Consider the following 16,826-nt stretch of genomic DNA (forward strand, 5'->3'; position numbering starts at 1 on the left):
CCACATGAATACCAATTGTCTTAGCACCATTTAATGAAAAAATCATCCTTTCTTCACTGCTCTGCATTCTTATCTTTCTCAAAAATCAAGTGTCCACACGTGAATGACTCTACTTCTGTATACTCTGTTCTGTTCCACTGAACTATTTGTGCAAAACCATACTATACTAATTATCATAGCTTAATAATATATGGGTATCTCATAGTTTAAGTCCTCCAACCTTCTACTGATTCTTCTTCTATCACCTTACCTGTTCTTGGCCCTTTGCAATCTGGTATTTTGATCAGGAGAGAACTCACCTATTGACTGACCATACTGAGCCACCCAATCCACAAATATATTATGTCCTTCCATTTATTTAGGTCATCTTTAACTTCTCTCAATAATGTCCTATACTTTTCACCATAAAAATCTAACACATTTTTATTAGATTTTTCCTTGTTTATAATTTTTAAGATATTTTAAATGGTAACTTTCAAAAAGTTTTTTTGAGGAAAATTTATATACCATGAAATTTACCCATTTAAAGTATACAGTTAAGATGAGTTTTAGTAAATTATACAGTTATGCAACCATAACCACAAACTAGTTTAAAACATTTCTTTTACCTGAAAATGTTATCTCATGGCCATCTATAGCTAATTCCCACTCCCACACAGGGCAAACATTGATTTGCTTTCCATCACTATAGTTTTGCCTTTTCTAGAAATTTCATAAAAATTGAATAAAATAGTATAGAATCCTTTGTGTCTGTATTCTTCCACTAAGCATAATGTTTTTGAAGGATATCCAGGTTGTTTCAGGTATCAGCAGTTCATTCCTTTACATTATTGACTATTATTCCCTTGTATAAATGCACCAATTTTTGTTTACCAATTATCCCTGTATAAATACACCAATTTTTGTTTACCACTTACCATTTAATAGATATTTGCATTAATTCTAGCCTGGGGCCATTATAAATAACATTGCTATGGATATTCACACACAGATTCTTGTGAAGATATATATTTCATTTCTCTCCGAGTTTTCACTTCAATAATTAGAACTGGAATTGCTTGGTCATTTAAGTAAGTAAATGTTTAACTTCTTTAAAAAACTGTCAAACTGTTTTCCAAAGTAGCTGTACCATTTACATTTCCACTAGCAAGGTATAAAAGTTCCAATTTTTCCATATCCTCATCAGCACTTCTTACTGTCCATCTTTTTTATTCTAGCCATCCTAGTGGATGTGAATCAGTATCTCCTGGAAGTTTTAATTTGCACTCCCCCGGTGATGATGAACATCTTTTCGTGTGCTTGATACACACACACACACACACACCAAACAAACATATACATACTCACTTTAGTTTATGTTATTAAGTTTTAAGAAATCTTTAAATATCTAGGTGTAAACGTTTTTCTCAGATATGATTTACAAATATTTTATCCCATTCTATGGCTTATATTTTCATTTTTGTAATAGTGTCTTTTAAAAATTTCTTTTAGAGACCTTGGTTTTATATTTAAGAAATCTTTAACTACTGTGAGGCCATGAAAATTTTCTTCTATGTTTTTATCTAGATTTTTATAGTTTAAGTGCCCATATTTTTATCTATAATGCATTTCAAGTTAATTTTGTATATAATATACAGTAATTTTTCAATACACATATCTAATTGTTCTATCTTATATTCTTTGGAAATATAATTTGGTTGTGGTTTACAATCCTTTTTATATAATCCTGGATTCATTGAAAATACTATCTTTTTAAATTTTCATTTTATAATTCTTTGTTGCTGATAAGCAGAAATACAATTGTTTTTAATATTGACTACCTAAAAACTTCCTAAATTCATTTGGTAAATTTACATAATTATATCTTCTGCAAATAATATTATTTCATTGTTTTGTTTCCAATCCTCATACCTTTTATTTCTTTTTCTAGACTGACTGCATTCACAAGGACCTCCAGTACAATGCTGAACAGAAGTGGTGATTACCATCACCCATTTCTCATGCCTAATTTCAAGGTAAGGCTCTCAATATTTCACTTAAGTATGAAAGCACTTAATATTTCTTATCTTTTTGATCATAGGTATTCTTACAGATGTGAGGTAATGTTTTATTGGGGTTTTGATTTGCATTTTACTTATGATTAGTGATCCTGAGCATCTTTTTATATACCTGTTGCCTTCTGTATATCTTTGGAAAAGAGTCTATTCATATCCTATGCCCAATTTTTAATCAAATTGTTTGGGGTTTTTTTGCTATTAAGTTGTATGACTTTTATTATATTTTGGATATTAACTCCTCATCAGATAAATGATTTGCAAGTATTTTCACCCATTTTATAAGCTGTCTTGTCATTCTGTTGATGGTTTGCTTTGCTGTGCAGAAACTTTTAGTTTGATGTAGTCCTACTTGTTGATTTTTTCTTTTGTTGTCTTTGCTTTGGTATCAATTCCAAAACTCTATTGCCAAGACATTAAAGAACTTGAAGAATATTCCATGTGCACTTGAAAAGAAGGTATAATCTTTTACTTTCAGATGTAATGTTCTGTTTATATGTTAAGTCCATCTGGTCTAATGTTTCATTTAAGGCCAATGTTTTCTTATTGATTTTCTGTCTGGAGAATCTTTCTATTGATATAAGTGGAGAATTAAAGTTCCCTACTACTACTATATTACTGTTTCTTGCTTTAGGTCTGTTAATATTTGCTTCATATTATTTAGGTCCTCCTAAGTGCATAGATATCTGTAAATGTTATATCCTCTTCTTGGATTGACCCTTTTATCATTACATAAAGTCTTTGTTTGACTCTTATTACAGTCTATGTTTTTTGTATTATATATATATTTTTATTAAGGTATTATTGATATACACTCTTATGAAGTTTTCACATAAAAAAACAATATAGTTACTACATTCACCCATGTTATCGTGTCCCCCCATACCTATTGCAGTCACTACCCAACAGTATAGTAAGATGCCACAGAGTCACTATTTGCCTTCTCTGTGCTACACTGTCTTCCCCATGATCCCCCCACACCATGTGTGCCAATCATACTACCCCTCAATCCCCTTCTCCCTCCCTTTCCACCCACCCTCCCCCACTGCTCTAGTCCCTTCTTGGAGTCTGTGGGTCTGTTGCTGTTTTGTTCCTTCAGTTTTGCTTTGTCGTTATACTCCACAAATGAGGGAAATCATTTGGTACATGTCTTTCTCTGCCTGGCTTATTTCACTGAGCATAATATCCTCCAGTTCCATCCATGTTGTTGCAAATGGTAAGATTTGTTTCTTTCTTACGGCTGAATAGTATTCCATTGTGTATATGTACCACTTCTTCTTTAGCCATTCATCTACTGATAGACACTTAGGTTGCTATTGTAAATAGTGCTGCAATAAACATAGGGGTGCATATGTCTTCTTGAATCTGAGAAATTATATTATTTGACATTTTAATTATAATGGTTTTTGGTACAAGTCTCTTTGATTTCATTCTATTTGTAGGTAATTCTTTATTAAAGATCTTTACTTACATTCCTAACTTGCTACATTTTTGTCAGAATTAGATGATGAATTTTATCAAATGTTTTTCTGTATCTATTAAGATAATTATATGGCTTTTCTTTTTATATCTTGTTTTTGAATGTTATCCAATCTTATAAAGGTTTCACATAAATAATATTATGGTTTCAATATTCACCCATATTATCAAGTCCTCACCCCCCATTGCAGTCACTGTCTATCAGCATAGTAAGATGCTATAGAATCATTACTTGTCTTCACAGTGCTATACTGCCTTCTCTGTGACCTACCTATATTATGGTTATGAATTATAGTGTCCCTTAGTCCCCTCTACCTCCCTCTCCACCCACTGTCCCCAACCCTTTCCCTCTGGTAACCAGTAGACTCTTGGAGTTTGTGAATCTGTGTTGTTTTGTTCCTTCAGTTTTGCTTTGGTATTATACCCCACTAATGAGTGAAATCATTTGGCATTTGTCTTTCTCCACCTGGCTTATTTCACTGAGCATAATACCCTCTAGATCCATGAATGTTATTGCAAATGGTAGAATCTGTTTTCTTTTTATGGCTGAATAATATTCCATTGTGTATATGTACTACATATTCTTTATCCATTCATCTATTGATAGACACTTAGGTTGCTTCTATATCTTGGCTATTGTAAATAATGCTGTGATAAACATAGGGGTGCATATGTCTTTTTGAATCCGGGATCTTGTTTGCTTTGGGTCAATTCCTCTGAGTGGAATTACTGGGTCAAAGGTATTTCTATTTTTATCTTTTTGAGGAACCTCCATATTGCTTTCCACCATGATTGAACCAGTTTACATTCCCACCAACACTGCAGGAGGGTTCCCCTTTCTCCACATCCTCACCAGGATTTGTTGTTTCTTGTCTTTTGGATGTAGGGCCTCTCAGAGTTTTATCATTTACAAATTCACAAATGCTTCAAAGAGAAAAAGAGTGAAAATATTGTGATCATGTCAGTGCACTACCTCTTTTCAGGATTCTGGCCACTCAAGTCCTGACTGCCTTGGTCGCTCTTCCATACCTTCAAATAAATATATTCTCTTCATTTGGCTGGCTTTTCTATTTGTTCTATGGAAGGGTTGTTGGCTACCCATTACCAGAGAAGAAATCCATCTTTTATAACATAAAATAAATTATATTATTCTTCTCCCCTGAATTTGCTAATGGCTAATTCACACAGCTGACCCTGAAATCCATATTCCCTAGTTTGTTCTGTAAGATCTTCAATGATGCAAGCCCACCTTCCCCTCTGTTATCTACTCACTCCATTCCTCACTCCTCTCCAGCTTCATCCCTCTACTTTCTCTAACCTCACCAACTTCCTTCCCAAATCAGTACTTTCACATTTGTTTTTCCCTCTCCTTGGAAAACTCTGTCCCTGATCTTTGATTAGCTGCTTCACTTTAATCATTCTGTCTCAGTTTCAATGTCATCTCCTCAGAGAAACCTCAGACACTTTATCTAATCATGTGTCCTCAAACAATATAACCTACATAAAAGAAGGGATAATAATATTATGCCAACAAGAATTGAGTATTAAATTTCAAAAAAGTGCAGTGCTATCCCCATCCTATTCCTTCATTCATCATAAAGAAAGCAGTAAACCAGGAATATAATATCTTTGGGGTAGAACCATATCTCTGTATTACAAGGCAGAAATTAGGAGTATTAGCTTTATCTGGAGTATGATAAATCTGGATTCAAATCACTGCTATTATCACTTTCCAGATGTATGGCCTCAAGAAAGGTTCTCAGCCTCAGCTTCCCAAACTATAAAATGGGGATAATGATAGTATCCATTTGATAGTATTGTTGTAATTATATAATAAATGTTCTTTTGTATGCTAAGTGCTTAGTACAGTGTTTGGGTCATAGAAAGTTCTCTATAAACAAGAGCTATTATGATGACAATGATGCTCATGATGATAATGATGATGAGCATAATAAGGCTCTATAACATCCGGTAAAATACTGAATTATTCAATCAAACACACACACACACAATTAAATATTATAATAATTTCCAACAAGTACATGTAGTTCTTATCACTTGCATTAACAGAGTTGCTAAAGAATTTGTTTCTTTGATTTCTGTATTGGGCAGGTTTACTGGCAAGAAATTTAGACCAACTCTAGCAAGTCTACTCAGAAAAAAAAGAGGAAGAATGTTCTAGTATCTCATGGAATTGAAGGGAGAATTGAATAACCAAGCTTTGTTTTTAAAAACAAAAACCAGAATCAAAATAGCTCCAGAGAACTAGAAAGCAGGAGTTTAAAGACCTCACTCTAGGGCACTGTCATTCACAACCCATATATGATCAATGTCTACCTTTTGCTCTCAATTCAAAATTCAAAATTCTTAAGAGAAATAATCTGATTGGAATAACCGGGTTAGATGTCCACCCCTAAATCAGTCATATTTGCCCTGAGTAGTGGGATCAAACATCATGGTCTCAGCTGCTGGGAGCTCACTGATATGGATCAGGGCCAGTTGCCAGAAAAGAGTTTTGTTTTAGAGCCAGAAAGTCATCCCAAGAAGCACTATTACTAAGGTCCCTAAGATAAGCTTCCTCTAAAAGAAGCCATCTTGTTCTACTCTGCCTGTCCAGAACAACAGTGTCCAAGTTATGCACCATTAGCTGCTTGGAAGGGAGTTAATTACAAATTAAATATAATTGAATTGTTGGATCTGCTTTCAAATTCTTTAAATTTGAAACAACATGCTACCTTGTAGATCCAATTTTGCAAATCAGAGTTGAGTCCCTTGCCTCCTATGATGACAGAAAGTCTTTGTGAGCTTTTAAGTGTAGAGTTATACTTTGAAAAAATTCCATAGTGCCAGTCAATAAAATTTGGGAGGAAATATATTGGAAACTGTGCCCCATAGGAGCCACTCAAGGCACCTTGCAAGGGAGTATTTACCAATGCCAAGACAGTTTCACATTTTGCAATTACCCAAAACCATAATAAAATCCCTGGTTTTAAAATTCCTCTGTACTCCTCTAACACAAATTGTTAGCCATTCAAACCCTGGGAAACAACCACCAAATACAACAAACGCATTCTACACCAAAAGGGAACCTTATCCTGATATACCTGCCAAAAAGATATAAAGGAAACTTTAAGTATGGCTGAACTGGAAGGGGCTAAGATGTATTGCAACTTGGGGAAGAGCTGAAAGTCAAGGACATTGGGGAATATCAGCAACAGAAGAAAAAGAAGATTGTGATGGAGATTGGGTATGATTCCCATGCATAATATAGTTGGTGGCAGTGTACATATATGCCCCTAGCCTACCAGTGCATCATTTTCCACTGTGAATATTTACTGAAAGTATAGTTCTCAGACATCTTTTGAGCTGAAAAAAATTCTTTCAATACTTGGAAGGGTGGCATAAGACTTCCAAAAAGGAAGTAGACAGCATGGTAGGGAAGGTTCTTGAGTCAGACTATTGGGTCCATTCCATAGCTCGATGAGTTACGAGCAGTGTGACCTTTGGGGGTTACTTTATCTTTTGAGCCACAGTTGCCTCTTCTGAAATGAGTATACTATTTCTGTCTACACTTCCTATAGGTTGTTTGAGTATAAAATGAGCCAACAAGTATAAAAGACTTAGCATGGCACTGCCACACAGTAAGTACTTTATACATATTCATTTTATTGCTGTTATTATTAGTGCTGCTACTCTCCCTCTTTTGTTCTTTAATAGACATTTGCTAGACTCATTGTATCTAGAATTTTGCCTTCAGTGCTCCAGAAAACCTATGTTAAAATTACAGAGAGCAGTCCAAGCCTCCAGGTTTTATTTGACCAGCCAGATCATGAAAAAACAATAATACATATATTTATATATATATATATATATATATTATATATTATATACTCTCCTCATCATTTTAAAGGAAGGAATGAACATTTTAATTCCCCTAAATGAGAGGAAACACATAATCTCAGAATAAAAGAAAGCTCACTGGACTACCAAAAGATGAAAACAACAACAACAACAGTCCCATGGACTGGGGTATCACTATGTCAACAAGCTACACAGCAGCCTAAAGCCAATAAATAAGGCATCACTGTGGAACATGCGCTGTGCTTGCACACTCTGCTCTTTGGCTCAGGCTGCTTCCTCCATCAGCAATACTTTCTCTTTCTACATGTCCACACTGCTACTCTTTCTCCAAGCCCCAAAACCAGAGCTTGCCTGAGAGCTATCTGATCCTTTAAGTCGGAAGCATTCATGCGTCCCCTCCACTCCAGCATCAAATCCATCTTTGGCTCTCTCATGGCACCATCAACTCTCTACTCCGCAATTCAGAAATGTGTCTATCTTATCCATCCACTACACGGAGGGTTAAACTAAGGACTAACTGCAGAGCTGACTCATTTTCGCAGGCCTCACAGTGCCTAATGGGGCTGTACACATAATGTGCAATTCATCCTTGCCGGTAGAATGACTCTGAATATGAAATTTGCTACTATGAGTCAGCAAACCACTCCTGAAATAGTTTGTATAGCTCAAAGCCCAGCAATGTGAAGTGGAGTTTGATACATAGGAGTATGCGTATCCAAAAGCACATCATCGGCAACCCAATACCTACTTATCTACTGATCAACTGATGGATAGGTAAACAAAGCGGTGCATATACATACAACGGAGTATGCTCAGCCTTAAAAAGGAGGGAACTTCTAACACATGCTAAACCCGGAAGAACCTTGAGGAAGTTATGCTGAGTGAAATAGCCAGTCACAAAAGGGCAAACATTATATGATTCTACTTACATAGGGTTCTTACAGGTCAAATTTATAGAGGCAAGTAGTAGAATGATAGCTACCAGGGGCTGCAGGGAGGGGCTGACGGGGAGTTATTGTTTACTGGGTACAGAGTTTCACATGAGGGGGATAAAAAAGTCCTGGAGACAGAGGGTGGTAATGGTTGCACAACAATGTGAATATACTTAATGCCACAGAACTGTACACTTAAAAATACTTAAAATGTAAAGTTACATGTATTTTACCACAATAAAAAAATATTATTTTTTTAAATTAACAGAACATAATCAGACAAAGAAGGGACAGTTACAGGGGTAGAAAGTATTTAGTTCTTGGGCAAGGATAGATGAGAAGGGGGACAATGACACAATTGTCAATTCAAAGAGAGCATAAAGAAGCTGGGCCTTATTTTTATTCAACCCCAAATTATCCCCACATAATGAATGAGTAGAAGAAGTCACAAGTACAGAGATTTCAACTTTACATAGGAAAGAACTTCCAACAGTGATGTCCAAAGATAGAATGGATTGGTTTTACAAATAAATGAGCTCCTCTTCACTGGAAGTATGCAAGTACTAAATCAATCGCCCCCAACACACAGTCAAAAACCCAGGATGAAGTTGTCATTCATTACTGTCACAAGTCAAAAACAAAGTTGTGAGGTTTCTATAAAACTTAACATACTAGATCATTTAAATTCTAAGATTGTGCCTTCTACTCTTTTAGTATCAAAATGACCAATCTCTTCAGAAAGAATAGCAAATGACAGTTTATTCATTCGTGCCTTCTGTGCATGAGTGTGGGTTGGGGAGGTCGACTAGAAGTTGACAAAGTCAAGTGAGGGGGAAATTAAGTCAGGGAAAGGTTTTACTACTGTCAAAGTTTGAGAGCCACTTGGATAGGTGACTCTTATAACCCATTCATAATTCCAAGAACCTTGGCCAGGCTGCTTTCATTGTTCATTTCTGCCATATTTCAGTTGTGTGGACAAGGAGTAGAGGTCCTCCCAGAAAGATTTTCCCCAAGGATTCTGCTTTCAGATGGATGGCCTGAAATAACAGAAACTGAGAGGATTCTCAGCCTCTCAGGGATTCCACTACATAAAAAATGAGAAGGCTTTGCTTTAGAGATGTTTATCCAAATTCCAAATGCCTTTGGTCTCTCAACAGAAAGGCACATTTTACTGTGTAGCTGTGCACAGGAGAGAAAGTATATGTGTATGTGAGCTGTATGAGTGTGTGTGTATGGTGTGTGTGTGTGTGTATACAGAGATAAAGATAGAGGAATATGAATGAATGGCTACAGGTACAAACTGTATTAGAATTACATTCAAGAGCCATTTAATGATAAAAAAAAGGTTTGAAGCCCATTATTATTGGTACCTACCACCAGCAACAATGGCTTCTCTATGAATATTTCTTTCCTTCTTTCCGTACCTTTTTTTTTGGTATCATTAATATACAATCACATAAGCAACGTTGTGGTTACTAGATTTCCCCCATTATCAAGTCCCCACCACATACCCCATTACAGTCACTGCCCATCAGCATAGTAAGATGGTATACAGTCACTACTTGTCTTCTCTGTGCTATACTGCCTTCCCATGCCCCCTGCTATGTTTTGTGTGCTAATCTTAATGCCCCTTATTCCCCTTCTCCCTCCCTTCCCACCCAGTCCCTCCCCCCCAGTCCCTTTCCCTTTGGCAACTGTTAGTCCATTCTTGGGTTCTGTGAGTCTGCTGTTGTTTTGTTCCTTCAGTTTTCACTTTGTTCTTATGCTCCACAGATGAGTGAAATTATTTGGTACTTGTCTTTCTCCACCTGGCTTATTTCACTGATTCCCTAACATTTTTTGTCACTCATTTTTAAATCAACATGAAAAATGTCAAGGTACCAAGTTATTTTATTGTCAGGAACCAAATGAGTAAAGATGCACTAATGACATCACACTGTATGAAATCCACAGAGTTTTCATTCCACGATTTATGCCTTTTCCTGTAACATCTCAATTTGGATCCTGCTGAAAACACTTCTCTTTCTGAAACTCACAGTCTGTCAAGACAGAATTATCTTCTGTGGTTTAAAAACCGAAACTCCATTTAACGGTGGTTGATAAAGACATTTCATTCACATAATTAATAATAACTATTCTAATTTACCACATGAAGGCAAGAAGAAAGCACTTATATTTTGCAGCTAGTTTTGCATCATGTAATATATGGAAGAGAATTGGTCCCCTCTTGAGATTAAAAAATAATTCAAAAATGGACCTCCTGTGAATGCATACTTTCATTACATCCCCTCTACACTTCAATCAGCCCAGTGCTTAGGAGTTTGGGCTCTCGAATCACTCTTGTGTTCAAATTCTGACTTTGCCACATATGTAACAAGACAATGCAGTGTTTCTTAATCTCAGATTTTTCATCCGTAAAATGAAAGCATGTATCAATATCTACCTGCTACGATTAAATTAGATAGCCAATAAATGTTAGTTGCTGTTACTACTACTATTCTCCTCCTCCAACTCCCCGTCACCATCATTATCATCATCAAATCAATGTATTAGTTAATATTTGTTGGTGATAAGCAACACAAATTATCTTTCCTAACTTCAGCAAAACAGAAAAGAAACATCCTCCATATGTACAGAATAGCTTCTAGAATTTGAAGTAAAACTAAGTCAATGTTAGAAGCAACAGGAACCAGGACCCTGGGAACTAACGGGCAGTTAGCTCCTCAGGCTATCACCGTCAGGAATCAGCTGCAGCCGTTTTCTAGCCAGGGACCTCAAGGTTCAGAGTCCTTGAAGAGAGGGCCACAGAGACCTGCCTTGGTCACACGGCCACCCCTTGGCCAGGAAGCGCAAGGTGTTTGACTGACAGCCTCAATAATATGCATACCACTGGGAAGGCTGTTCTCCAAGGGAAAATCCACATGTTGTAATTCAAAGAAGGAGGGTACAGATACTGAGCAGGTGCACATACCAAATGCCCGTCTCATCCCAAGAACCAGCTGCATCAAACTCAACTAAGGCTATACCCTTTTCTCTCTTTATCAGTCCCTTTTACTTTGTAAGTTAATATATGTTATTAATTTTTAAAATTGTTGAAACTCATTTTGAGAAAAATAACAAGGCCCCAGAGCTCTAAAGTACACATGCACCTTTAAAAAAAAATGTTGCTTGTCAAAAAGAAATTATTTTGTTGAAAACATCCCCATTAGAATTTCCAGGAAATCGCCTTTGTGGTCAAGTTATTTAGCAATGATTTCTGCTGTTAAGAAGCACATGAAGCACCCATTGGAAAATGCTATCTGAAGATGACTTAGAGAAGTTGTTTCCCTCCAAAGAAATTATTTTATTTTTTATGTTCGGTAGGATAAGATTTATGCTCAGAAATTAGGCTCAGAAGCAAGATTTTGTTTTGATAATTTTTTGATGATAGTATTTACTATCATATTTTAGTAAGAAAGGATTAACAATCAAAAGCAGCGGTGTAAAAGTAATAATAAATACTAATAAAGAAATATATGGCCAACAATTCCATTAAAATTTTCTTCCAGCTTACCAGCTGAACAAATCCCAAACAATGAAAATATTCAGAGTCTAATTAATCTGGAGCTCCAAACAACTAATTCATTTAGTGAAAACCTTTCTCATAAAGCCCAAGGCTCTGGAGACACACATAGCTCAACAACAACCATCAACAACAAGACAAATCCCAGCTCCACGCTCAGCAGCTGTGCGACTTTGGGCCAAGTCACTCATCTGCCAAAACACCCAGGCCTCCTCACCTATAAAACGAAGTAAATAAGACGGTGGGATATTTTGAGGACTTATTGCGACAATGCATGGAAGATGCTTGACACTTTTTCTGGCACACTGTAAGCACTTAATGATCAATATTAATATTTATATAAATAGGAAAGCAGAGGGTAGAATCACTGCAAAATCCAAAAATCTCTAAGTCAAACTATTGGAAGTTGGGAACAATATGCATACTTGCAACTCAGTGGTTTTTAGCAAGTTGTGGACCCCCTTCAGAGAAAAATACACACACATTCATGTGCATAATATATAATGCTTTTTTAAAAATTTCACAGGTTTTGGGGATCCCAGAAGAGAGGACAAAATCTGAACAGGCAGTGATTTTGCCCACAGAGGACATGTGGCAATGTCTGGAGACATCTTTGGTTGTCAGAACCTGGGGAAGTAGAGGTTTCTTCTAACATCCAATCAGTAGAGTCCAGGAATACAGCTAGACATTCTACAGTGCATAGAACAGGCCCCCAAAACAGAATAATGCGAAAACAAATGTCAATAATGCCAAGGTTGAGAAACAAGAAAGAAGCAATGTGACATAATGCTCAACTTCTAAAGGATTTGGAAGGGAAGGTACATTCAGAGCCAGGTCAGGAGAGTGGATTAGAGCAGAGGATTTAGACTTAGATTGACTGGGCTCTGTCACACATAAGTGCTCAGAACCTCAGGATTTGCATAATACCACCTACCTCAAAAGGCTGTGAGTAGGTATGATATTCACTCTTGACCAAATCATTATGCATGCCCACTACATAGCTAGAAGGCCTGCACCAGAGTATGTACCCACTGACTATCAACTCTAATCATTAGGTACTTACTAAGGAAATGGTTACTGTTCTTACTATATGGTAAACCAACACGGTTTGAGGTTTGGCTCAACTACTTTAAATACTTGGAAGGATTTATTAATCTCAGCAAAACTTAGTTCCCTCTTAAAAGGAAGGCATCAATAACCAGACTCAAAGCCTAAATAAGTCTTCTTCTTTACAGGTATTCTCCACTGAGATCCTCAAAAACTCTGAAATTAAAATATATATATATATATGTTATATATATATTTATCCACATGCACATGTGTATATTTTTCTATGAAGGGTGTCCAAAACACACTAAAAATCACTAGGCCAGAGGTGTTCAGATGGTTCCCAACTTCCAACTGTCTAACTGCACATTCTTTGGCTTTGCAATGATGCAAAAGTGATATATTTTCAGTAGAAACCATACTTTGAATTTTGAATGTGATCTTTCCCCAGGTTCATGGTATGTGGTCCAATATCCTTTCATGATGCTGGGCAGCAGCAGCGAGCCACAGCTCCCAGTCACAAGGGTAAACAACCAGTAAACCCACAACAAGTCTACATGCAAACTATCATTGCTTTTTACTTTCAGTACAGTACTCAACCAATTACATGCGATAGTCAACTCTTTATTATAAAATAGGCTTTGTGTTAGATGATTTTGCCTAAATGTGTGCTAATGCAAGTGTTCTGAGCACATTTAAAGTATAGGAGATTAAGCTATGATGTTTGGTAGGTTAGGTGTAATAAATGTATTCTGACTTGTAATATGTTCAATTTTTGATGGGTTTTTCAAGACATAACCCTATTTTAAGTTGAGGAAGTAAACTTTTCACCAGAAAGCAATAACCAGTATACAGTAGAATTTCTGGAGAGATCATCTTAATGTGAAAGAGACAGTACTTGGAAGTGTTTAAGAACTCAGATGTGGGAATTTGAATTGTGCCTCTGTGCAAAACTCTGTCACTTACTGGCTGTGCAATCTTTGAGAATGACTGAACCTCTTTGAGTCTCACCTATAAAGTTGGAATGCTCATAGGAACTGAATAAAAGGGATCTTGTGAAGAATAAAATGACACAATTCCTGTAAGGTAAGCCTACTACTGCACCCAGCAGAGGTCACGCTCACTAAGAATGAGCTTCCATGGTGATAGTTTTTGCATAGATTGTTACAGGTCCAGATAGGATGGCTCAGGCCTTCTTTAGCTCCATATAACATATACTATTAAAAAATTGCATACATTCACCAATTATATCATGTATCTACAACCACCTCAAACAGATGATTCACTAATTTTGATGCAGCCTCTCCATAATAGTATCTATACTACAGCAGAAAGTACACAGAAGTATCTATGAATCTGACCACAAAAATCTCTTTTTACACATGAAAGCCTCCAACTTCCCTCTTCTGATGAGCCCGCAGGAAACTCCCCTGGGATTTCCATAAACATGATAATGTGCTTGATTTTTCATTACTGGGAGATAATTTTAAACCTGCCTCACATACAATGTAGGGTACACACTTCCCAGTGACTTTTTTGTATATCCATCGTTCCCCTGGTACCTGTGCAAACAAGACTTTATGCACAGCTAACTCAAATAAACCTGAGATGCCTTGAGGCCTTCCTCTGCCCAAAAATATATCCATAAAGAATAACTCTAGGGATTTGCCAGTGCATTACACAACAGAGCAGGCTAAAATGCTTCCTTATCCACCCATTTCTCCAACTTCAAGCAGCTGCTTAAAGCAAAACAAAACAAAACTCGTCTCTCTTGGCCTCTCATTCTACCACACCCTCATCCCCTCAGTGCCATCCTCCTCCTGCCACTACATTTACTATGTTTATGACACCTGTCCCTTTTCTTCAGCATATAACTCCTGCAAAGTAGAGTCTGGCCTGAATGACATTATCTCTTTTGAAGCTGCTCCCTGGAAATCTGATTAATAAATTCTCCATCTCATTCCAAGGGAAGCCCACCATAAGAAATTCCTCTATCCTCAGCTCTATGCCCTCTTAATCTTCCTCCAGGGGCTGCAGGTAGATGGCTCTCCAGCCTCTTCTTACCCAAGAACAGTAAAGAAGAAACAAAGACCTCATCTGCTCTCTACCTGGCTTGCAGGGCAAAGTCAGTATTAATCACAGGTGCCCTTTTTGCTACTGACAGACAAAGGAGATGCACTCGTAATCAAGAGCTTCTTGCCAAACCCTAAGGGCTTTAAATCTTTTCCAAACAAACTGCAGTTTGTAAAGAAACCCCCTAAATGATGTTGTGCAAGGAAGTTAAAGACGGCACAGAAGGATGGAGTAACATTTCACCATCTGCCTGTTATACTGATAATGCCTCCGCCTGGCAAAATGTCTAATTGTGCAACAGAAGCATAAAGATCCTGCCATACTCTAAGAAAGATTATTCTTAAAGAGGAAGACCACTAAAGTCAGTGCTCCTAATAACCAATTTTGAGCATATGAACTTTCTGGTGGCAGAATGATCAGAGCCCTGGGATACAGTTGGGCAAAATCAAACCAATTCACTAATCTCAAGCTGGGGCTACAGAGAGAGCAGAGGCGAGGGAGTGAATTTAGTGCAGCGTTTCTCACTGGTGGAACAGAAAATGCCATCGAGCAGTGATGGGCATCTGTCTGGGTTCCTGAGGAGGGAGCCTGTGCTACTTTACTCTCCACAGTGTTGATCCAGGAGACTGTTCCAGGTGAGTCACGTTTTTCTACAATAAGTGAGCACAGGCCTGAACTGAAGGACTTGGGGAGAGTTAGCTAGAAAAAGCAGCTTGGATTTCACATGTTTTTAAACCACCTTTTCCACAGGAAGGATGAAGACAAGCAAGCACTCCTGGCCTGAGCCAAATAGACAATGGTGACTTAGCTTATTACCTCTTGTGAAGGTCCCCATAATCAGAGAACCACCAACCACTCTTAAAAAGCTAAATAACAATGTGATTTTTAAAATTTATTGTATATGTATTTTCTATATGTACAATAGATCTTACATATTCACAATATATTCATATACACATATATTCCATCTATATTCTTCATACATTTTTACATGCATATATATTAGGATTCTTGGTGCTGATTAGTATTAAAGCAGCAAAAAAAAAGTCTTTTGAACTTTTTTTTTTAAATAAGTGACAAGGAGCTACATATCCCTTCCTTGGTAAATGATCAGAAACAGTTCCACTCTGTTCACAGGTAAACCTATTTCCCAGGATGTACATTAGATATATACTTCAAATTTTTTCTTTTATTTTAAAGCATGAAATAACATTGCCTTACTTTCACAATATACATTACTTTACTTTGCTTTTTATTATTACTATAAGTACTATATTACTCTTTTACATATTTTGTTTTCTAAAAAGATGAAATATAATATACTATAATGTATTATAATAGCAAATGATGCTAGTTTTCCATTTATGGTAGGGGTTCACAAATTCTGTTCTAAATAAATTAAGTAAACAGAAGAGAGTCAATGTAAAGAAAAATGTTACAATAACAATAACAGTACTGATCTGCAGACTTGGTGCAAACCAACAGCATGTGGCGTCTGCTTTCCCTCAACCCAGTTCCTCCCACTCCACCTACTACCTATATTCCCTCAGAAGCATAGGTTTAGGAGGAAAGGGTTTGAGACTATCCTTTTCTCTTTACCTTGATACTTACTTGGGATTCTCATGATCATTTTGTCAACATATTTGGGAAAGGATATCTGTGCTGAGAAAATAAGGTTCTCTCTTACAGGAGATTAGCAGAAAGAACAAAACAATGACCCAATCCAAAGGGCCTTTCAGACTCCCACAACTTCTGGTTTTTAACAATGACTGCAGGCAGCCAAATCTCACACTCACCAAAAATTTGTTCTTTCCCCCT

At 36.8% G+C, this 16,826-nt stretch overlaps 1 protein-coding gene and 1 pseudogene across 16 annotated transcripts in view; one reads left to right on the top strand and one right to left on the bottom strand.

Annotated features, from left to right (window-relative positions):
- Positions 1-16,826, bottom strand: part of FHIT (fragile histidine triad diadenosine triphosphatase) — a 1,286,968-nt gene that overhangs the window by 1,120,507 nt on the left and 149,635 nt on the right. The gene's annotated exons all lie outside the window — the stretch shown is intronic.
- Positions 10,997-16,826, top strand: part of LOC108409501 (large ribosomal subunit protein eL28 pseudogene) — a 58,553-nt pseudogene continuing 52,723 nt past the window's right edge.

This window comes from Manis javanica, chromosome 3 (assembly GCF_040802235.1).
Source record: "Manis javanica isolate MJ-LG chromosome 3, MJ_LKY, whole genome shotgun sequence".
Lineage (NCBI taxonomy): Eukaryota > Metazoa > Chordata > Mammalia > Pholidota > Manidae > Manis > Manis javanica.